Here is a 25,695-nt window from a genome sequence, read left to right as displayed (position 1 = left end):
AAGGTATTTTTACACAATTTTATTTTAGCATAATTAGCAAGTACTATGTAGCAATTTTGAGTCGAGAATCTATCAGAATAACAAATTGTTTGCATTACTATTAAAAACTGCTTATTTTTAGAAGCATTTTTTTAAAAATAGCTTTTTAGAAACGTGTTTTTAAAAAAGAAAAATAATAATTTATGTTTGTCTAATTTATTTGAAAAGTCTTTTTGATAAGCAGATTATGTTTAGCTAATCTTTTTTAAAAAGTGCTTTTGAGAGTCAAATTAAGAAGAAAAAAAAAGACATGTATCAATGCATTTTTAATATTAAGATTATTTCATAGAGAGAAATTATTTTAAATATTTATCATAAAATTTTTATTTAAATTTTTATTTTTATTAAATTAAAATTTACTTATTCAAAATTTCAATTAATATTATACATAGATAAATTAAAAAATTAAATATTGATATAATATTAACATAATGATTTAAATATAATTAAAATTATCAAGCAAAATAAATTTAAAATAATTTCACAAACTAAATCACTACATACGAAAAAATCACCATAAAAATAAATAAATAAATGAAATATATTGGTGAATAGGTATATATAGAAGGTATATTTTAGTCTTGAAAATAATAATTTTCTGCTTCTGCTTTTTTCTAAAATACTAAAAAAAATTAGTTTTTTCTCGAAAAATTGCTTCTACTTCTATTTAAAAGCATATTTACTGATTAGCCAAACACCTTTATTTTTCAAAAAATATTTTTTTGATCAAAATAAGTATTTTTGACTTTCCAACAACAATGTCAAACAGGCTCTTTAAATCTCTATCACAATGAAACTAGGAGTAAGATTTAGGTATATTCTATTTTGGACATGATGATATGATTGAGATATGAAAAAAAAAAGTGAATAGTTTGAAGTTAAAATTAAAGAAAAATATTTTAAAGTTGAAGTTCTATTTAGACAATAATAATATATAGAGTGTAATTTTATAAGTAACATATAGAAACTTAAATCCATTTGTTTATACAAGCAAGCGTGCCTATTGTTGGACTCGATTGGTGTGGACCAAGGCGGCTTATGTTCACTCACCAGCCTAAGACAACACAACACACAGAAGATAATTCTAATTATATTGGTTTCATATTCATTCACGTTAGAGTTTTTTTGAGTATGAAGTTGTTTTTGTTAAGGAATGATTTATCCTTTTATTTTATGCGAATTTAAATTTTGTTGTTTTTGGTTTGAGTTCAGAGTCGCCTTTGTTAGAAATCACTTTATCCTAATGTGAGATTTTATAGAGCGAATTTAAATTTAGTTGGACTTCAATACGGATATCGAACGTTGGGTGGGAAATAAAAAAAGTTTTTTATGTCAAAATTAGCAAGTACTATATGTAGCAGTTTTAAGTCGAGGATCTATCATAAATAGTCTTTCTAACCCCGTAAAAGTAGGAGTAAAGTCTACGTATATTTGATTTTTTCAGAGTGTACTTATAAAATTATATTGGATATACTATTGTTGTTGTTAGGGATGTACAGGGCAAACCGATAAACCGCACCAAACCGACAAACCGAACCAAACCGGGAAAAAAAACCCGACTAGTAGTTTGGTTTGACTTGGTTTGGTGTTTGGAAAAAAATCCGACCATTATAGGGTTGGTTTGGTTTTAACTAAAAAAAGTCAAACCGAACCCAAACCGACCCGATTATAGATATACTACTTTTAAATTATGTTATACATAAAAATATTTATTAAAATGTAATTTATAAATATTTTTTAAAATTTTTTCATAATTTTTGTTTTCTTTCTTACATTTAGATTTGGACTTGAGAAGCCCATCTAAATTATATACAAAAAAACTCATCTTATAAAGTTATATTATAAAGTTAAAACTTCAAACAGTGTTCTGCCTCCATCTTATATGTTGATATTTTGTACTAGAACTCTTTTTAAGAAGCACTGCTCTGTGCTTTTTATTAGATACTATGAAAAATCCGAGAAACTCGAAAAAACCCGAAAACCCAAAAAAATCCGAAAAACTCGAGAAAAATTGATATCGAAAAACCCGACTTTTATTGGTTTGGTTTGGTTTATAGATTTAATAACCCGACACAAATGGTTTGATTTGGTTTGTAAAAAATCCGAACCAACCCGGTCTATGTACACCCCTAGTTGTTGTTATTGTTATGTAGCAATTTGAAAATAAATTAAGTGATATTTGAACATTAAATTATGTTTCGACATGTATTTCATATGTCATGAGTAGAAAATAAATTCACTTGAAAACAATAAATTAGAAATACTTCTTTGAAAAAGAAAAGAAAAAAACTCATGTCAAATGACCCTAAGTGGCTGTTTGGACATGATAATATGATTGAGATTATGAAAAAAGGTACTAGTATTTTAGAAGTTGAAGTAAGATATTTTCAAGTTGAAGCTATATCTGAACCATAATAATATATATTGTATAATTTTATAAGTAAGATTTTTAGACTAAAATTCATTTGTTTGTACAAGCAAGCGTGCCTATTCTTGGACTCAATTTTGTGTGGACCAAGGCTGCTTATGCTCACAAACACAACACATTAGAATATAATTCTAGTTGTATTGGTTTCATTCATCCACGTTTACATCGTACCATAACTTCTAATATTGAAAATTATTAGTAATTTTTTTTTATGAATTTTTGTCTCCTTTAGAGATAAAATAATCCATTACACTAAAGTAGAAAAAATATTAATCCTTGGGATTAAAATAGCATTATAACAAGCTATGACTATAGTCAAGAGTAATGTTGTGTAATTTGAGTCAAATGAATCATGAAAGTTTGTTCGTATGAATTACTTGAAAGAAGGAAGAATGAGTCAAAAAATAATATTTTAATTAGCACGACTTTATTGAATACTAATATACACTTACACAAGTCAAATCTAGGATGACACGTCTATGATAATTAGAACCATTTGACAAGTGAGACTCCATAATCAACTCATTGAAGGGGTATTTGGTATGTGCTATGTAATTTATTGATTAAAGTTATGAATTTTATGATATGATGCTCATAAAATCACAAACAATTTATTGTAACTTATCATATCCTTTTGGATTATTTTTATTTGTTTATAATTTAGGCTAATTTATTACATAAGTAGCCCAAATGGCTTTTTCAGTAAATTACAAAGATAGTCATTAGCTTGCAAATTAGGCCTCCCCTCCTTTCAAAGAAACCATGAAGACATGAAACCCCTAGTTGGCATCAAAGTGTACTCAAGTACATCTATCTTCATGAATAGTCCTTGTAGTAATTGAAGGTCTCGAGCCTGACTTCTTGGGAATGGCATTGATGGAACTTGGCTTGCATAAGAAATTGTGGTATCAATTTTTTCAAAAATTTCGATATCTACCAAAGTATGCACACCTCTAAAGCAAACTTTGATACTCCTATCCAAGAGGTAAAATGATTTTTATTTTTGTGTAATCATCTGATATTTGAAATTCACTAATCGACTAATTCTGATTTGTATTGTTTAATTAATGCTCATTTGTAGGGAAAATGTACGCTCTCTACAAGAAGTTTAGCGATTCATAAAACTCAAATCCAAAATATTTAGTTAAGAACAAAGGAATCTCATCCATCCCGCCACACCCTTGATGCTTACAATTAATGTCGGCACAAGTGCAAGAAATTTGATTAATCATAGTATTATTTAGAAGGAAAAAAAGTTCTAATTTATGGATAACCTAATTTCAAATGAAACTATGAGTTATTTATGATCAAATGGTACTAATCCCGGGAGAGATCTCAAGCTCTATGTATAGTCTTGACTACTTTGTAAAATATTTCAACCGTATTTTTTTATTTTATAAATTAATCTAAATAACTATCTATCCAACCACTTAAATTAAAAATAGTCGTCGGAGATATATGTATATATAATCTGTGAAGAGAGGATTTCCAATTGGTCTTTCCTATGTTGAGAAAGAGTCTCATTTGTTGAAAGAAAGGGTCTTTTGCATATCAATGACTAGTTCAATATTTCTAGTTTCTAGTAATAGTACTCCAAATGTGTGGAGTCCAAAATTGAAGCATCACTGGCTTACCTGACGTATTTAAAGCCAATAGTTAATGCACAACTCTCAACCGTTTTGTAAGTGTGGGCGTGGCTGCATTTTCAATGCCCTCCGAAAGGGCACTAGGAGACTAGACAGATTACGTTATGGGCACTGGATCTCGGGGCGCTCCGACTAGTGATAACGGGAATCCTAGATCTGAAAGAGCTAGACTCGCACGAGGTTGCGAAGCAAGAAAAGAAATTTGATTAGGCGCTAGCTTAGGGGCCCATTCCTAAGCCATGAGAGTTGGTCAGAAAAACGTTATCCTAGATTATATTGAGGAGTAAGGAAGGGGCTTCCATGACAATGAGGTCATGGACTTGCTTTGCTCGGACTAGATAGACGCACATAGTTTAATTGATGTATCTATTATTTTTGAGTTTATCTTTGGTACACTATCAGTGTACAAGATTTTTTTGTACCATCAAGTAACTTAAAAGATAATTATCATAATTTTTCAAGTAATATTTGCACTTTTTTAAAAAAAAAATTAAGTATAAGTTTAGAAAAACATTAAAGGTAATTTGAATCTTAATGATATTGTAATCCAAATTCCTAGTCCAAGACTTTCTCTCTTTATTGTCACGGCAGCTATGAAGCACAGTATTGCAATTCTTCTCTTTTCTATTTTTTATTTCTTCCGTTTTTCTAAACTATTCCGTTCTTCTTTCATTTTTTTATTTCCAAAAAAACCTTAATTCATGAGATTCATATTTATAATAATTATAATATAATTTCAGTTTTAAAAATAATAATTACAGTATTATAATATAATGTGTAATCAGAAACAAGATTTAAAAGAGGTGGAAGATGAAGGAAATTATCCAGAAAAAAAAAATTGTGTTCGGAAATACAACAGTGGAAATCAAGTTAACCTGACCTTTGCAATACCGTAACCCTAATTGCCAACCAAATCTAAATCATACATCCACAGAAAACAGCCAACCAGAACTGGCTGACCAGCCACTTCTCACCTCTACATTGATATTTTCCCACCTTTACCAACAAAAACCCACCTATCGAGACTTCATTGCCTAGCATACGCACACCTACCATAGGATCGTCATCACGTTTGGGACAATATGTAAACCTTTTTAAGCCTTTAACAATTAATGCTCCGAAGAATCAACAGTCTGTTGAACCTATTCCTATTAAAAAGTTGAACTATATCAATGGTACTCCTCGAGTCATGTGGACTGAGGAAGAAGTGGATCGAATGAACATAATTGAAGAGTTACAATATGCAATAATAGGGAAATTTTCTTATGGATGGCCTGAATTGGAGGATCTTCCTATCCCTAAACAACTTAAAGTGAAAGGAGATTGCAGGATTGGTATCTTGAGAAATCGCCACATTTTAATACGCTTTAATTTGTTTGAGGATTTTGTTAATGTTATGTCCAAGAATATTTACTATATTAATGATAAGGATGGCTACTCCTATCAAATTGAAGAGGAAACATCCCAAGCTATGGCATGGATATCCTTTCCAGATCTTAAGCCAACTTTTTTTTGTGAAAGAGTCATTATTCTCACTAGCATCTTCTATAGGAAAACCAATTCATTTGGACTTAGTGACTGTGAATAAGACAAGACCGAGTTGTGCAAAGGTTTACCTAAGTATGTGGAGATGGAGATAGTAAATGTCAGCACTAAAGAATCAAGGGGTGAACAGGTGAAAATTAAATATGATTTTCTACCTAAGTATTGCAAGGAGTGCATTTACAAGGTCACAATGAACTAGAATGCAGGATCCTTCATCCAGATGCAATATGACAAGGAGGAAAAGAAGGTTAACACGGATATTGGTGAAATGGACGCCACTCCATCAGTGAGGCAAGCGGGAAGATACACTTATCAAAGGAAGCAGTAGAACCCAACCAGGAGGAGATTCATTAACAAGGATTATCTTAGTGAAAAAGCAATATCGCCAGATAATAGGATAACTAATGATAACTCATTTGAAGCACTCACATAGGAGGGAGAAGAGCACACACAAGCAAATGAAACAATTATTACATCAATGATGGATATGCAAGCATCTGGGAAAGCAAGAGTTAATAATTGAAAACCAAATGTCCACTAAGGAGTGGATATCCAGATCCTTTCATAGCCAAGAAAGGTAGAAGCAGTCAACAGCACCAGCAAAAAATACACGCAATTCTGCAGATCAGAGGCATGAGAAATCAGTGGATAACATAACAGCAAACCACAGTAATGATAACTTAACTAGGGCCCATTCAGACCTGAGTGGTAAACAAGCTAATAGTCCTACAAATGATCAAAAAAGCCAAGAGAGGGGAAAGCAGTCAGCATCAGCAGCAAACGATACAGGCAAATCTGCATGTCAAAGTCGAGAGAAATCAGTGGATAACATAAAATATGCAGCAGAAAAGAACTTTAATATAATGATCATTTACCTAGGTATCCTGCAGACTTGGGTAATTCACAAGGAAAAAGTCCTACAAATAATCATCAAATTGATGATCAGTCCTATCAAAAACAAGTAGTAGAAGTTTTAACTTCTAGGGGGGGGGGGGGATGAAGGAGTGGAGGAAAGAAGACAGAATTAATGCTATTAAGGCAACACCAAAATAATAATCTAGCAATAGTGGTTGTCCCTGTAGCTGTTGAAGCAGCACTTCCTTTGAGTGTATCGCCTAATGAAGTTCTCCATAACATCCTAACTCATAATGTCCAGGAGGATGTGGTTTGTGGTCTATTGGAAGCAGAAGATAAGGAGAATATTACAAACCAGCATGATGAGCAGATTTATAAAGATGCAGATATATCTCCAAGAGCCATCAAAAGTCTTAAATATACAAGAAAAGGGAAAAAGCAAGGAAATGGAGAGGTAACACATTCTGTTAGAGTTCAACCCAAGAGAGGGGGAAGGATACAATCACTGAAGAAATGATGAAAGCTTTTATATGGAATATTAGGTCTGTTAAGACACAAGAGGCTTTTCAGAGAGTACATATGTTACATAAATACCATAAATTTGCTTTCATAGCATTACTTAACCTTTTCAACACATCAGGCACTTGAACTGTTATAGAAGCAGACTTCAAATGCCTTTAATGTTTCACAACTGTAATGGCAAAATTTGTTTTTTTATGAATCATGAGTTCAGTGTTACTTTGATCAGTGATACAGAGCAACAATTATCATTGAGTTTGTGTAATCAATCCCTTGGTGTTTCTTTTCTGGTGACTATTGTTTATGCTAACTGTGACCGAAACCTAAGGATGGAATTGTGGGACAACATTCTTTCTTTATCTAATGGAAATCATAGTCCCTGGATCTTAGGAGGAGATTTCAACACTATTTTGAATGGTGCAGAAAAAATTGGTGGGATTCCAATGGTGGATGCGGATGTTGAAGACTTTAATAACTGTGTTGAATCTTGTGATATCTTGCAAATCCAATATAAGGATAGTCCCTTTACTTGGTGGAATGGTAGAGCAGGGGAAGACAGCATCTTTCAAAGACTAGATATAATTTTCTCCAATTCTGATTTTCAGAGTTTATTCTCTCATTTGGAGGTGGAGCATTTACCTAGGGATGGTTCTGATCATGCACCCCTGTTACTTAGCTGTGAAAATAGAACTATCAGGCTCAGAAGACCATTCAAGTTCTTAAATTTCTGGACAGAACATGGTGACTTCAAGGAAGTGGTTGGAAGGAGTTGGGACGCAAATTATTCAGATAATTCTTTTTTAGACTACAAAAGGAAAATAAAGCAGGTGAAAAAGGCTCTCACTATTTGGAGTAGGCAAGCCTATGGGGATATTTTTCAGCAATTAATCATCAGAGAAGAGATCGCTAAACTGAAGGAGAAACTGTTTGAAGAGGTTCCTTCTCAGTAGAATAGAGTTGTAATGCAAAGAGCTAAAGCTGAGTGCATCAGATATTTACATATGGAGGAGAGTTTATTGGCAACAAAAAGCTGGCTGTAATTGGTTTGAAAGTGAAGATAGAAACACAAATTTTTTCCACAACATTGTGAAAGGGAGAAGAAATAGGCTTAAGGTCACAAGAATTCTTAATAAGCAGGGTTGTTGGATAGAGGAAGAAGATCAAATTGTTAATGAAGCACTATCATAAACAGTTCAATCAAGAGAGGGATGCTACTAAATTTTCACTATTGCAGCATATTCCAGAATTGATGAATGAGGAGGATAATGTAGTTTTAGGGGCCATACCAGAGGAATCAGAGATAAAGAAAGTTGTATTTAGTTTGAATGCTGACAGTTCATGTGGACCAGATGGCTTATCAGGAAGGTTTTTCCAATCTTGTTGGGACATGGCATGTGTTGATGTGGTTAGAATGGTGAAGGCTTTCTTTAAAGGTAACACACTTCCAAAATCTATTACTCACACTAATCTAGTACTCATTCCTAAAAAAGACAATGTGCAGTCTTTTCAGATCTGAGGCCTATTGGTTTGAGTAACTTTGTTAATAAGATTTTATCAAGAAGTGCGCATGATAGGTTGGAAACTATTCTTCCTAAATTGATTTCTCCTAACCAATCGGAGTTTGTTAAAGGGAGAAGCGTTGTTGAGAATGTACTTCTTGCACAGGAATTGGTTGTTGACATAGGAAAAAGAGGAAAACCCTCTAATGTGGTTTTGAAATTAGACATGGCCAAAGCCTATGACAGAGTCTCCTGGTTCTTCTTAATGAAAGTGATTAGAAAAATGGGCTTCTCTCGGGTAGTAGATGTGATTTGGGGATTAATTTCTAATAATTACTACTCTATTCTGCTAAATGGACAATTTGTTGGCTTCTTTCATTCTACTAGGAGGGTAAAACAGGGAGATCCACTTTCTCCGGCTTTGTTTATCATGTCTGCTGAAGTACTGACCAGATCTCTTAATCATCTCTTTGATGATGATGCCTTTGTGGGTTATGGTATGCCTAAGTCGGGTTCAAACCTCAATCACTTAGCATATGTTGATGACACTATTATTTTTGCCTCTTCTAATTAGTATTCTATGGGAAAGATTATGATGATTTTACAGGAGTAAGAGCAGGAATCTGGGCAAAAGGTGAATAAGGACAAGAGCTTCTTTTATATCCATCAAAACTCAGCTACTGATGAGGTGCAACAAATGGAATTGAGTACAGGGATGGCTAAAGGATCTTTTCCTTTAAAGTACTTGGGGTGTCCCATTTCACATTCAAAGAAAAAGAAGGAGCATTTTGAAGATTTACTAGACAGAGTAAGAAGTAAGTTGCAAGCATGGAAGAGTAGGTTGTTTTCCTATGGAGGTAAGGACGTATCGCTGAAAAGTGTATTACAGAGCATTCCCATTTATGGTCTTTCAGCAATTGTTCCTCCTAAGAGTTTTTAAAGAATTACAAAAAGAATGTTTGCAAAATTCTTTTGGCATTCCAAAGATAAGGGGAGGTGTAAACATTGGGTAGCATGGAACAAGATTTTTTTGCTAAAGAGTGAAGGGGGGTTAGGGTTCAGATCATTACGGAATGTTTCTCAAGCAATGTATGCCAAATTGTGGTGGATGTTTAGGATACAAACTAACCTGTGGTCCAATTTTATGTGGAATTAATACTGTAAGAAGCATATCCCTACACTGATACAATGGAGAGGAGGGTCTCAAGTGTGGAAAGCAATGTCGAAAAACAGAGATATATTTGAGCATTTTTTGTGGTGGGAGCCAAAAAGTGATACCTCTGCCATATGTTTTGATAACTGGACCAATACTGCTCCTTTATTCCTCCGCCCAACTGAGGTACAATCTTGTCATCCTCTAAAAGATGTTACTGATTTCTTAAAGTAGGATGCTTGGGATTATGGTGTTATGCAAGATTCAGTCCCAGATTATGTCATTGATCATGTTAGAGAGTATATGGGGTTTTTTCAGCCTGATAATGTGATGGATAGGCCTTGGTAGACTAAGAATAGCACTGGTAAATTCACTACCAGAAATGCTTGGAAACTTTTGAGGCATAGAGCAGATGTAAATGAAGATTTAAAAGCAATATGGAGTAAAGGGTTACCATTTAAATTCACATTCCTCACTTGGAGGATCTGGTTGGGGAAGATTCCTGTAGCAGCTCTTCTTCATCAGTGAAATTCTAATTCTTTTGAGGATTGTGGATGTTGTGATAATCCATGTAGAGAAACAATTGAACACTTGTTTCTTAAAGGAGAGGTAGCAGATAGAGCATGGAATCACTACTGTGGGGCAATAGGTATTATTGATCAAAGGTTAAATTTGAAACAATGTGTGAGAATGTGGAGAAGTATAGAAGGTAATAATAGGCTACAGGTTGTTCTCAAGGCTCTTCCTATTATACTACTCTGGTTTTTGTGGAAAAAAAGAAATACCATTCTACATGGTTAGCTCTTATAGTGAAAGAAAGGTATACTGGAAGTTAATGACACAGTCTTGAAATTCATCAAGAGCATATTCAATATGAGTATACAGGGGAAGAAATGGATAGATATCAGTGATGCATTGCAGAATTACAGAAGCACCTCAGTAATTAAAATAGTGAAATGGATTCCTCCTCCCAATCCTTGTTTGAAAGGAAACACAGATGGTGCTTCAAGAGGGAATCCTGGACCTAGTTATATTGCCTTTTGTATTAGAAATAGAGAAGGGGGTCTGGTTGTTGCTAAAGGCGCAAGAATTAAAGACACTACCAGTCTTAAGGCAGAAGCTACATCAATAAGAGAGTGTTTGCTATATTATAAAGATAATTATATCCATCACATCATCATAGAGTCAGATTCATGGAGTATGGTGCAATTTCTTCAAGGGAATTGGGAGGTCCCATGTAGTGTGACTATGGAAGTTAACTCCATAAGAACACTGATGGGTGCTATATCAGTAAGGGTAATACATTCCCTCCGGGAAGGTAATATCCTTGCTGATTTTTTTACTAACTTAATTTTTGATTTTGCAGGTAATTTTCAATTTAACAACATGGAGAATATTCCACCAAAAGAAGACGGATTTTATATCTAGATAAAGCGGGAACACTAAACATCAGCAGATCCAACCAATACTCATGACATCAGGATACAAGGAAGATAATACAATATCTTTTGGAACAGGGTTTACAAAACAATAACAATTAGGTTACTTACTATCGTTGTTGGAAGTTTTGCATTAACAAGGATATCCACATTTGGTAGTTGGTAATCTCAGTGTTATTGTTACTTAAACCTATAACAAAATCAAAGAGTCAGAACTCAGAAAGCAATACTCTCTTGGATTGATTTGAGAAACGGATGGTGATATTAGCTTAAAGCCCAATCCACTGTTTTAAAAATTGAGAAAAGAGGAAGATAAAGAGAACACAAACAAACTCAATCGGAAATCAATCCATATACACAGAGGCAACATAGAGACCATATTTCAGAAGCTCAATCAGAGATAACAATATAAACTGAATGAAATAAGGTTTGCGTAGGTATAACAGTAAAGTGAGGAGTTACTATTAAGAAAAAGGTGTTTCCTATTGTTGGAAGTGAATTCATTGGATACGAGTACCTTTAACCGGTGAGATTGTGGGGGTGTTGATGGTATGAGTATCCACACAAAGGATTCGCCAGATCTGAAAGTAGCTCCAACCTTGGACGTGGGAATCCTACAGAAAGAAAAAATTTGACGAGACTATTGTTCTAGGTTGATTCTTTCGATTTGATGGTTGTATAAACTTCTATGAAGCTCATATCTGAGGAATAGGATTGAAATGGAGGATGAATTTTGCGAGGTCAAAGATACAGAGGAGCAATTCTGGGGGTTCTTGTTTAAGATGAAGAAGAAGTGTCTTTAGTCTTTACACCTCTTTCGTAAAGGAGCTGAGGAATTCTCTTCTTCTTGTTATTTTTATTTATAATACATAAATACGACTTTCAACTTGAAGCCAAAGTTTAAATTACCTGGAATTTTTATAGTGCATAAGTAGGCACTTTAACTATCCTATGCTTAAACAAAAAAATACTTGACATCTGAAGCTTAAATGTGTGTAAAGCAAATGCTGTGATGTGGATTTATTAGTCATTCAATGGCTGCGAACTAATTTACACGTAGATTTTAAAATTTAAAAATAAAATAACCAATTAATTCACCTTTTCACTCACTATCTTCTCAAAATTGCAAACCCTAGCTATAATTTCTTCCAAAATCAAAGATTTGTTCAAGATTTGTGCTTTGGTTGATATTCTTAGGTGTTTGCCTTTTCTTCTTTATTAATTTAGTCCAAGTATGATTAATTTTTTCCCTTTGAAAGTTTATTCTTGATAGATTGCAGAATCTTTTTGAAACCATTGCTATAAATTCTTTCTTTTTTACAACTTTGGTCATATGAATCATCTTCATTATAGCTCTTTTTTCACAATGACTAAAAAAATTCAAAGCCATTTTCATTAAAAAAAGATCAGAAATAATGAAAAAAAGAGAACAAAAAAAGCTTGAGTATAGAATTAGAAAGAAAAGGGAACAAATGGGATTTTGATTTGAATAAATAAAGGATATATATATAAAAGGGATTCATTAAGGGCAATAAGTGTCATTTTCGGAGTTTTTTTTTTTTACTGTTGTTGGCCTGGAATTTTACTCCGGACGCGCCTGAATTGCGTTTCGATCACGTGTTATGCTAGATCAAATTTGCATGTTTTTTTTATTAAGAGTGGATAGTTAAAGTGCTTACTTGTGCACTATGAAAATTGGAGGACCAACTTAAAATTTGAAGTCAAGTTTAAGATTTTATTTTTATATAATGCCTTAGTTTTTAGTTGATGGGCTAGACCTCTTTTGGGCCTGGCATATTTGTACATATTGTTGCTATTGATTTTTTTGTTAATAAAAGGGCAATTGGCAAAACTTTTATTTTAAAAATAAAACAACAGTGGAAAAATGAAATTGACACTTTAAAAATATCTAAGTTTCATGGAAAAATACTAATAAATTCTTGGTATTTAATCTTGAGGAAGACAGAGGGTGAAGCAGAGAGATGGAAAAGAACGAGAAAAAAAATATTAGTGTTTAATTTTTTTATGAGATAAATAAATAAATAAAAATTACTGAAAAAAATTTAGTAATCTGTAATAGCAGGTCAATATTGTCTGATAATGTAAGAAAATAATACACAGTGCACCAAATTTAAACTCTTATTGAAATACAAGTTGTAGACCCCATTCAAATATATGTGCCCTTTCCTTTCTTGTTTTGCCTCCTTCCGTACTTGGATGGCTCCAAGCAATTGCATAATTTCCAATAGGATTACCTCTTCATTTTTAATCAGAAATTTCACTTTTAAATATTACTCCCTTCGTTCCTTTTAACTTATTCAAAATTTTCTAATTTGATTTATCTTTTTACTTATCAAATTTGATAAATCAGAAAAGTATAATTTATTTTACCTATTATATCCTCAATTTAGTAAGAGAGATAATATCTTTGAAATATGTAGAATTTCTTAAAATCTAAAATGATCAATTCATTCGTAGACTTAGAGTACAAAGACAATACTCACGTACAATTATCAAAATTATTTAGAAATTGACACAACATACCCCAAAAAAGCATTCTCATTAAGTTTTTATGAAAAAAAATTGAACATTTTTTATACTCTAAGAAATAAATAAAAATACAAAAATAACACTTGAAGTTTCAATAAATATCAAAGTAGAGAGATCACTTACATTGGTTGAAGAATCAAAAACTATTGAAGTCAAAAGATTTAAAAAGGAAAGATGAAGATCGAATAGAAGCAATCGAAGATTCAAAGAAAAAGGGTACTCATGTTGCAGCAGGCGAAATTGCTTTGAACAAATTTTTTGAAGAAGGAGAAGATACATTTTTTATAATGAAATATTTTGGTGAAAAATTTTTAATTGTTACAAAAAATTATAAATTATCTCCCTTCAAATTTTTTTTACTTGAATTCAACTAAAGAAAAATGGCTATTAATTATTTTTTTTTACTTAAACTCAACTAAAGAAAAAAAATCATTGGAATTCAACAAAAATGTGAAAAGAGACGGTAGTATATGTAAATGATAAACTCATGAACTTCCCACTGCATTGTTGTTGGTATCAAAATATTTTGAAATTTGGATTATGGCTTTAATGATTAATAAGGATAAAATGGTAAACTCACAATATTAATTATTATTATTTTAATAGGTGTGCCAAGTAAAAATTTGACAAATAAAAAAACGGAGGGAGTAGGAATTAAAGAAAAAAAAATCTAATGATAATTGATTTTAAAATTCTAATTACAACTACTAGGATATTTGCATGTATATTATGTAACATGACAACAAAGACAGTAACAACAAGTTCAATAAATTTTATAAAATTGAAGGAATTGCTCAACATCGCATTGTGAGGGTAACCCCTCAGTAAAAAGGTATTGTAGAAAGGATGAAAAGAACTCTTTTGGAAAGACTTCGTTGCATGATTCCAAATGCTGAATAGACAAAGATTAGCTCTACAGCTTGTTATACTATCAATCATACTCCTTTTGCACCTTGAAACTTTAACACACAAAAATAAATATGACTAGGTACACTTGCTAATTATTTTGATTTAAAGGTTTTTGGTTGTCCTACGTAAATGCATGTGAATGATGAAAAGTTAGAGTCAAAGGCTAAAAAGTGCATTTTCCTTTGGATATAAATTTGGGGTGAAAGGATACAGACTTTGATGTCTTGATCCCAAGTCACCAAAACTTATAATTAGCAGAAATATAACCTTTGACGAATCCTTTATGTTACATTTCAAAACAAATTCTTCTAATTCTTGTACAAAGAGAAGGGTATAAATGAACAGGTGGAGGTCAGCTTGGCATTCCTTCTGAGACAAGCTCCTTAACTGTGGAACAAAATATAATTGAAACTCCAAAAATTGATGCATCAGAAGTTGATCCAAAAATTGTAACTTCTAAAGTTAAAGCAAATAAGTATTTCATAGACTCATACAAGTCAAAGAGACAAATTCAAAAATCAGGAAGGTATGGAGGTTATATTGCATTTGCCTTTTTAGTTGCACAGAAAATTGAAAAATTGGAGAACCAACATATTATTTAAAAATAATTTTAATGTTGATTCATCCAAATGGTTGATTGCAATGAATGAAGAAATTGAATCTTGTCACGATCCAAAAATCGAGGTCATGATGACACATATCCCAACACCCAATCTGATTTATAAGCCTAAAAGTAAAACTCATATGAGACTACCAAAGAGGAAGTCAGGCCACAAAATAACTAAAAAGCTGAACACAATATAATGTCTCAAAACCTGATGTCATAAGTGTAAAAAGAACACAATGATAGAATATGATATACATCATAAGTCTTCGAATAATAGTAAAGACTGAAAATAAAATCTAGAACTAATGGCAGTCTAAATCCCAAGATCTCACCACTAATCTGAATAGTAAGAGATCCGCATGCGAGAGAGATCAGTTATTGCGCGAAATACCCTAACTAGGATTTGCATCAAAAAGGGGCACAAAAGTAGGGGTGAGGACAATCCACATGTACTCAGTAGGTTTAACCAACTGAGTATAAGAAATTAATCAAAACTATAAAATAAACTAAGGAACGCTTCCACATGCACGCAGAAAAGTCCTACTCCAGCTACGCTGCCGCTAATTTATATAGAACGGTGTGATTAAAGTAAACACATAAATACAGCTCAATATCACAATCAAACAGATAGGTCAAATATCACAGGTATCAATGCAATGCAATGCAATATGATGATACAATGATATGATGGTACGGTGGAATCAAGATTGTCGCACAACCTGTCGTATACACCTGCCAAGCTGTGCTACCAAGCAAGACCCATGAGGGTCTTGCAGACCATATACCTCATCATAATCTCAATATATCAAATACCTCGCCACCCAACTCGTGGCCAAGGACTCAAGATACTAATATTTTATCCGCTTGCCACCTATCTCATGGTCAAGGATATAAAAAGATGTTATATTTTCTTTTTCAAAAAGAATTTCCACAGTTCTCGACTTTCCAATTATGAATAATAATATGAATAAGGATGAATGCATTCACAACATATAAGGCATGGAGGTAATATTCAACACAACATATAGTACAAGGTTCAAAGTTCTCAAAAACTAACCTAAGCATGATATTCACCCTCAATAGATAGTGATGGAAAGGAATTACCTCAATTAAAGTGTTCAACCTTTTTCACAATATTTCAATACTCAGGCATTCTCAAAACCCCCAAATCAACCCATCATGCAGTCATTTCAAGTCAAATAACTATTTCACATCTCTAACTCAGTTAATTCATGAATTACATAGTCTCAACACAGATAAGATATTAAATAAGGCTCCTACATGGACTACACAACACATATAAGCCCCCACACAGGCATCTCAAAGGAAATTATCTATCCCAAACTACACTATGACTCCATCCCAAAGTATACAACATAGAATTTGACTAATTACCCCAACTCAGCCTCAAGAAGGATAGTCAAACCTACCTTAATTGCCGAAACCGCACTTGAACGCTCTACCGAACGAACAATCCTTGAATTCAATGCTCGAAATGACAACCCACTATCAAGATTGAAATATATGTGTCATAAGGAGTTCAATAACACCCATACTGATAGATTTCAGAACCGAAGGTATGGTCCAAAAATTGATCATTTTCAAAAAGAATCGAATCTGGAAATTTCTTGTAAAAATCATTCTACTAGTAATAAGAAACTCATGGATGAAAACCCCATAAAAATAGAGTACAAAACGAGTTAGAAATCATCATTTTCCTTAAATTCGGGTTAGGAAAGAAAACAAGAATTTTAAGATTTGAAACTAAAAATTAGGGGTTAAAATCATCAAATAATTAATTAAAAAGGAAAGTTTTAGGTCAAAATTCACTTACTTAACAATTTTACTCGAAAACCTCTTCTCAAATCGCCTTTCCAAGCTCCACAGACTCAACAATGGAGGAAATAGAGGTTTTCCCTGAAGTTGAAGACTGTTTAGGTGAAAATGTGCATCGCGATCGCGATCCACTAATGCTTGTGATCGCGAAGAACATAGGATAAAAAAGATCATCGCGATCGTGGAGTCCACCCTCAGGATCGCGAATAATACTGACCCATAACAACATGATCGCATGACCTAGGTTCGCGATCGCGATGAGTTAAGTGACCTACACCAGAAACCAGCAGAACCCAAACTCAAATTCTCCGATCGGACTCATGGAATTTGTTTGAAATCTTGTATACACAAACCTTATATACACACCTACTAAATTCGATGTTCCAGACTCAATGGAACCATCAAAATTTAAATTCTAGATCTCCTTGACTCAGAATATGATAAGACACAACTAAACTACTTTTGACTCTTGAAATACCCAAACTACCCTCGGAACCTCTAAAAATTATAATTAAGCCATTTCTAGTGTTAGAATTTACCCCCAAAACTATTGAAATCATCAGAAATCCAATATGAATCTCCGAACTCGATTAGTTGACCAAAGTCAAACTTAGCTCATTTAAAACCAAACTTTTCAACTTGAGACCTTAATTTCAAAATACAACTCCAAACTTGAAAATGAAGGCACTCTTAGACCAATTTCCACATTTCAGAGGTGGTGGAACTGATGAAATCTTGTTCCAAGATCCGTAGCTCCGATTGGGATCGAAAATTACTTTTTTACAACTTAACTCTATAAAACTCAAGAACTTGCCCAATTCACAAACTATTAAGACTTTAACACATTCAACCACACAAACTGATCAAATAACACTCAAGAATACTAATGAGAGGGGTAAAATAATAATTTTACGAAGATTTTTGAAAATGACCCTCAACGTCATTACAAATCTCGCTACAAGAATAATACTTGGTCTCTTGTGCAGCCACCATCAGGAAAAAAATTATTGGTGGCAAATGGGTCTTCAAGAAAAAGGATAAAATTTTATTTCAGGGGTCGAAGATGCAAGGTATAAGACACAATTAGTTGCAAAGGGTTATAGTCAATATAATGATTTGATTTTATTGATATTTTATCACTTGTTATTAAACATAGCTCTATTCGTATTTTGCTCATCTTAGTTGCCATGTATGACTCAAAATAAGATCAAATTGATAGTAAAAATAATTTCTTACATGGCAAACTTGAGGAACAAATATATATGCACCAATTTGAAGAATTTAAAATTGAAGAAAAAGATCATGTTTGCTTGTTGAAGAAATTTGTGTATGAATTAAATCTATCTCCAACAATAATGGTACAAGAGATTTGATTCCTCTATATTGGGCCATGGTTATTTGAGGAGTATGTATGATAGTTGTGTTTACTTTAGAAAGTTAAATGATAGTTTATTTATTTACTTATTATTATATGTTAATGACATGCTTATTACTGATAAGGATTTAACAGAAATTGACATTTTGGTAAGTCAGTTGAAAAGTGAATTTGGAATGAAAGATGTGAGAGCAGCTAAGAAAATTCTTGGCATGAGGATTAAAAGAGATCAAGGAGACAACAAGCTATTCCTTACCCAAAAGAAGTACATAGAAAAGGTCTTGGAGAGGTTTAGCATGAAAAATGCTAAATACTCCTCTTGTTACTCATGTTAAGTTATTAGTTGCTCAATCAACACAGAAAAAGAAAGAAGAGAGGTATATGGGCACAGATACCATATTCTAGTGTAGTTGATTGTATGTATGCAATGGTGTGTAAACATCCAGATATTTTACAAATAGTAAGTGTGGTAAATTGGTATATGACTTGCCCTAATAAAGCACATTGACAGGCTATGAAATGGTTCATCGGATACTTGAGGTACTTCAAACACATGTTTGGAGTTTGGGAGAAATGTTAACACTTTAATTAATTTTCTAGACTCTGATTATGCAGGTGATCTTGACAAAAAATTAATAACGGGCTATATCTTTTGTATTGATGGTTGTGCTATCAACTGAAAAGTTGCATTACAATATGTAGTAGCTTTATTTACTACCGAAGAAGAATATATGGCAGTGATTGAGGCAATCAAAGAAGCCTTATGATTGAAGGGACTATTGTCGAAGTTTGCTTACACCAAGCTGGTATTATTATTTTTTGTGATAGTCAAAGTTTCATTCACTTGACAAAAAAATTAGATGTATCATGAGACGACGAAACATATTATTATGAAGTATCACTTCATCCAAAAAAAAAATCATTGACGAAGGAAAGGTGAGGTTCAGAAGATCAACACTAGAGATAACCCTCCTGACATATTTATGTAGTCTCTTCTAATCAGCCAGTTTAAGCTCTACTTGAACTTGATTGCCGTTTATGAAGAATAATTTAGTCCATAATAAATTTTTGAGGAGAGAATAGAGCAAATTTACTATATTTATCAAACTCAGGTCAATATGGAGATTTGTAATATGGCAATTTTTATTTTGATTTAGATATTGTAAGATTCATATTATGATTTAAGAATGTTTTTTTTCTTTTTTTTTGGAAATATTTGGCAACCATATTATATTGAAATATTGAAGTTTGTTTCTTCTATTGATATCATTGATAACATCAACAATTGCATTTCATTCCTATAAATAGAAAAGTTGGCCATCAATTGTAACATACCTTGAAACACATGAAAATAATTTATTGCTTTCTTTTTTTGTCTTTTTTTTAGATTGCAATTTTGTAAGAGAGTGAGTGTTCTGAAACACTTGTGTGAAATCTTTTTTTTGGAGTGATCTTGTGAGGTTATTCTCTTGAAATATTTGGGATTAATTAGAGTATATACTCTAATTTTGTACTTTCTTTTATATTCTTCTGTAAGTATAGACTAGTCTTTTGCCTTTAAAGACAGATCTTATTTCCGTGGTCCACTTTTGACACTTGTACTCTTTTGATTATTCAGCTCAGTACTAGACACTTTCAAATTCTGAGAGGAATCAGTTGTATATATTTGTTTTTTGTTTGTCTTCCGCTTATCTATGCTATTTATGTTAGAACTGCTTATTCATGTTTAGTTTCTACCCTTAAACACATTACTAGCTGTTCTGAGCTACTAGTTGGCTTAGCTACTAGTGAGTCATAGTAGGTATCATCATTACCTGAGAAATAGGAATGTGATATATTTATCCACAAAAGAACAGGAGGCCGATATTTTAACAAAAGGACTACCAAACAATGTGTTTCAAGATCTAATAAGCAAGCTAGAAATGGAAGATATCCATTCACCCTAATCGAAAAGTCAATCGCAAAATTGACTTATTGGCTTACTAGTATTGGGTTATGATAATTCTCAATTACACCTCTCGAAAGAAATATAGACGATTGTTAGCAGTATATTTTATCCAACTAAAAGTCAAGGTCGAACCCACAAGGAATAGGTTGAAACAAGTTCTATTAGCTTTCACTATTCAATCGTAGTTGCTACTTCCCTAAAATAAAGTTTCATAAAGTAAAAGTGGGGGGTTTGGTTATGTTTTAGAAATAAAATAATCATGTGGTGACAAATAAATAAGATTGAAGTTGTAAACTATATGAAGACTAGACTAGGATTGTGTTCCCCATGACTTATAAGTTAATAGGCTAATCATATTCATTATATCGTTAATTGTATTGAATGCAAAATCTAGCCAGTTAGGTAACATCTAATTGACCACCTGGTCCTTCTTAGACATATCTCATTCATCTCCTCCCGGTCTCAGAATGTATATTTTACTAACCCTCATTCTGGATATCAGAGTACTATCTCCTCCTGGTCTCAACTAACTTAGACGAAGTTTATCCCTTCTTTTGAAGCCAGACACTTCGAATTTCTATTGTGAAGTCTTTTTCTAATCACTACCTCCCTCTCGAGCAAGAAACGAATACGGATAAGTTCTTAATGCGTGCACTCACTAAGAAAGACTTTTAAATGAAGAAATTACAACACATGCAAAAACCAATCACGAATATCAATCCTACTTTTGCCTATTCTAGCTAAGTCATCATGATTCCCACAACCCTAGTTGTGGGTTTAGCTACTCATACTTGTAAGTAAAAGAATAAGAATTTGTAGAGAATTCATGAATTAATACCTACGCGGATGAAGAATTCAACCTTGAATCAATCACACGAATCACAATACAAGGATGAAAACCGGAATGATATTCCAAGGATCAATCTCCAAAAGTAACTAAGTGTAGCTTTAATATGTTCACAAAGTACTCAAAAACTAGTAAAAACATTGAACCCTAAAAATAAAATAAATTCGAGTATTTATAAAAATACAAAATCAAATCCTAAACCAAATAGAAAAACTGAAGTCGACACATTTCACGCTCGACCACTACGAACCGTATTGGAGTTCATGGTTCGTGGTCCTTCTCCTATAGTGTTTAACTTGGGCTTCAATACTGTGTAGCTCTTCACTTCTTCACGGGCAATCCTCATGGCCTGTGGTGATGAATACGGTTCATACTGACCTATGTGTTGATAGACTTTGCCAATTCTCTCACATTTACCCTCAACTTTCACGATTATCCAGCACTATCCACAGTAGACTCCATTGCCCGTGATTGGTTCCATAGAGTTACATTTGGCCAAAATTTGTACTATCAGCACCTTCACAAGATCATCAATACGACACCCACCACAGGCACCACGGTCTGTGGCGGGTTCCGTGGAGTTGTACTTAGCACCTCCAGCATAGCTTCCTTCTCTCATCATCTCTACGCCCACCACCACATCCCGTGTAAGGCACTATAGTCTGTGGTGAGGCTCATACTCTTCAATACTCAGCAAAACAGTACTTAGACCCACATATCATCAAATCTTATGCGCAACTTAGTTTTCCAGCAAAAATAAACAAAAACCCACATCATATCTACAGAAACATGCTTGCAACGCACACTAATTCACCATTTTAAGCATCATAAATATGCGACACATCAACACCCTTAACTTAGAACCATTGTTTGTCCTCAAGAAATGACATAAAATAAAATAACACGACGCGCAAATACAATGGACTATAGTATAGATATATAGTAGCCCATCTCATTAATCATGACTCATTCCCAACTATGCAATACATTGGTAGTCCAACTAACTCACAAGGATCGATTTACGACATGGCATTACTCACAGTCAACCAAACAAATGCAACTGACAGTGTACCAAGCAATATAGCAACTCAATAATATAATCATAGTGCCCTCACCACAAAGAAGTCTCTCTCACAATGTATAGAGAATAAACGGAGACTGGAACAAAACTCTCGCACTCTTAAAAGAAATTCAAACAATGCATAAATAAAGACCATAGGCTTGCCCTTATTTTTAATACTTCAACTTTTGAATAACCTTGTTGGGATCGCAATTGGACTTTTTAGGCTTATTACGTAGGCTCGGGGTTAGGGTAGGATACATTTAGTATAAAAGTGACTACTTTGCCCCTCCAAATGCTACTTTGGCTTAGCTTACTTGTTTTCAACCCTCCAAACTTATGTTGTGCCCTTATTTCCTTAGTCTTCCTTTCCGGGTGTGATTTTTTCTTTAGGAATCATTTTCTCATAGCATTGTCTTTTCCATTTGCGGACACAACCCATGATTTTCTTTTCCTCTCACTCCACCATTCCTTTCATACCTTAACTTTTATGCTTTCCTTATGGTAGCCACCCTTAACTTAGGCTTTTGGCTTGAGTTGAAGTACATAATCACCTAAGAGGGATCAGGGCCAAGATTTGGATTCATTGACAGCAAGGGAAGGTGAATTTCAGTTATTCAAAGAAAAGGTTCATTAAAGCTCTAATTTTTAGTTCAAAGGGTACAATTTCATTTGATTGGTTCAATTTAGGATAAGTGACTCATTATCAACAATGGCCTATGACCATGTCCTAATAAGGCTATTCAATCATTTCAGTAAGATAAATCAGGCAAGTTCGAGCTTACAAGTACATTGTTCAAACTAAGTAGTTAAGCTCACACACACATGGCACTTATGTTATACTATTAAGCCCTAATCAAACTAGGCATTTTCTAGCTAGCATTTGATCGACAAGTCAACATGTACCATATCCTATACAGATCCTAATAAGTCAATTTTCAAAAACCAGATCAATCACATAGTGTTCCACAAAAAATTTAGTTGGGAGTCATTTTAGCTTCAATTCAACTCATTTCTTTCATAGGCTATTGTATACTTCTACAGACTCTTGTATTTACAAAACAATAATTCTAAACAAGTTAGTTCTACCAGATATACGCTTGAGAGAAAAGAAACATGGCCACAAAAATTCCAAGCGTCAGGGATTCCCTACCCCCTAACAAAAGAGTGTGCATTGTCCTCAATTGCACGTCAAATGACTCAATAATAGGTATAAAGGGAGTGATCATACCTGCGATGCCCTAGGTGTCAGTCGATGGTGGTGTAGGGACACCGACATCGGCCAGTGCACTCAATGATATAGGCTACCCCAAAGGGTTATCGCTTGGAGAAGGAGTAAGTGCTCTAGGAGGCACTTCAATCACAGTCTCATCTGGAGTGCCAGAAAGTGTAGCAACACTGGATGACGCTCCAGCCTTAGCATCCTAAAGTTGTTGCTTCTCAAGCTCTTGTTTCTCCTGAAACTCTTTCCTAGAAGCACGCTTAGCCCTCTTTTCTACATCATTCAGGAAATCATCTTCCTGTCGCCACTTCTTTTCCTTGCCCTTTTTATCAGGATTGGGTGCTGAAACGGAGCCCCAAACTCCATATAGTTGTATAGGTATGGGCGGTGCCAATAATAACTATAGCAAAGTATTTATTTTGCTCACCGAGACAATAGAGGACGCCTTTGCTTCCAATTTACTTACAACTTCTTTTAAAACATCCAACTCTTTCTTTAAGGACGCAGTCTTTGCATCACCTAGACGACTACTCTAAGTAGTGATGTGCACCTCAAGGCCATCAATACGGCTCTGTATCATTGTTACCTCCTATCGGAGCTCGGTGCGAATCTGATTCGCCTCCTTCTGTATCTATGTCTGGACTACCCTAGGTAGTCACTCAATCACCTGATCAACCTATGACCGTATATGCCTCTGGTCCTACACTATACACTCACAAAGTACATAAGGGACAGTTATCTTTATACCTAAAACTGCGGGTGTAGACAAGGTAGGTATGTTGTCGCCTTCGGGTTGCTCGGTGGCCTTCTCCATCGGAGGGCATGAAGTCTCCCCTCCAAAGTAAGAGTATGAGTAGGTTGGCTTGTAGGTATAATGACTGGCCGAATAGGTCTACCCGGCTTTGATTTGTACAGTGGGTTGTCCAAATCCTTTATTAGCGCCGCATTTGTGGACTTAGTTGCTGGGATGCGCTTGTCAAAGTAACAATTTACCACTGTCCCTATGGCCTCACATAAAGCAGTGATCAAACATGGGAATGGGAGTTCAGCCCGTTCATTAAATACTCGGTGAATTTTGGCAATAATTAGCCTTTCGCTGTGTAGTCCAAATCGAGCCATAATATAAGCTACTAGAGATACTTGCGTGGTATGAAGGGTGTTGTCATTTGTAGTTGGTCGTAAATGGTCATGGACAATGGCCCCCAAAAACTTAGCTGGAAATATGAGGGACATCTTAGTAATCGACTGCTTCGCATTTGTGACCCTTGATGAATTTTCTCCCTTAGTAGCAATATGTTTTCCGATCCATTCCATAATCATTTGGTGCACCAAAGGATCACCCTTCTTCGCCTCATCACTAACCTCATTGTGTCGATGCTCATAAAGACTTGTCTGAACCTCAATATAGAATTTTGGGCCATATAGGAACATGTTGATTGTAGTCTCTAAGATGTCCACTATCATGCCTCGAACTGTGACTTTATTCAATGGTGGTTGCTTTAATGCTGATGCCCTCTTTTTCTTTTTAGAGATCCCCTCGGCCATATCATTTAGCATTAAAGTTGCATAGGCCGAATAAAACTCCCAGACTAGATTTTCACCATAATATCCTGGGTTTTTGGTCATCCACCCAAAATGATGCTTGTAGAAGAGGTCTTTGAGCTTAGGTAGAGCGGAGATATTATCAGGGACCACTCAAACCTCTGGCACAATGGCTCATTTACACAAACCCTTAGACCCTTTGGTTAGGCTGTTCAAAAAGATATCATATTGGCTCGGAACCAACCACCTATTTCTCAGAAAAGTGATGATATTTTGGCGTATAACTGGGTCATTTTCCTTTGCATGGGCAAACCTCTCTATAGAGTCCAGTCTATCATCCCTAACACCATCAACATTCTCCTCACCAGCATCATTGCCCTCCTCTCCGAATTGTGCATTGTCCCCGCTTGCCTCATTGGCCTAGCTGGCTGCCTCCTGTGTAGACTTGGGGGAAGTGGTATCAGCCTCGGCAGTTTCTTTAGATCTAGACGTGCGAGGAGTGTGAGGAGATATGTGGGAAGCCACTTGGACCTCTGACCCATTTGATTCATTACTTCCCGACCCTTGCTCTAACTCATATTCTGATTCATGCTCTAATTCTTCAGATAGGAGTCATGGAGTTGGTATTGGGAAGCATTCTTGGTGTGTGGTCATACTATGGTACCTGCAAAAGCTC

General features: G+C 34.2%; 1 long non-coding RNA gene across 2 annotated transcripts; it reads right to left on the bottom strand.

The window, feature by feature from the left end:
- Positions 1-6,051: 6,051 nt before the first annotated feature.
- LOC129900833 (uncharacterized) lies at positions 6,052-11,980 on the bottom strand. 2 transcript variants are annotated; one of them, XR_008769704.1, is made up of 6 exons: positions 11,641-11,980; positions 11,235-11,313; positions 6,704-6,832; positions 6,534-6,575; positions 6,360-6,453; positions 6,052-6,276 (listed from the first exon to the last, which is right to left on the bottom strand). It is a non-coding gene; the product is annotated as an uncharacterized LOC129900833 (long non-coding RNA). The 2 variants fall into 2 exon arrangements; XR_008769703.1 differs by lacking the exon at positions 6,704-6,832 and having other exon boundaries at positions 11,641-11,979.
- Between the last annotated feature and the right edge of the window lie 13,715 nt (positions 11,981-25,695).

The sequence above is a fragment of the Solanum dulcamara genome, chromosome 8, assembly GCF_947179165.1.
Source record: "Solanum dulcamara chromosome 8, daSolDulc1.2, whole genome shotgun sequence".
Classification (NCBI taxonomy): domain Eukaryota; kingdom Viridiplantae; phylum Streptophyta; class Magnoliopsida; order Solanales; family Solanaceae; genus Solanum; species Solanum dulcamara.
Note: the sequence above shows the minus strand (reverse complement) of the source record. Positions and strands in the feature narration are given on the sequence as shown.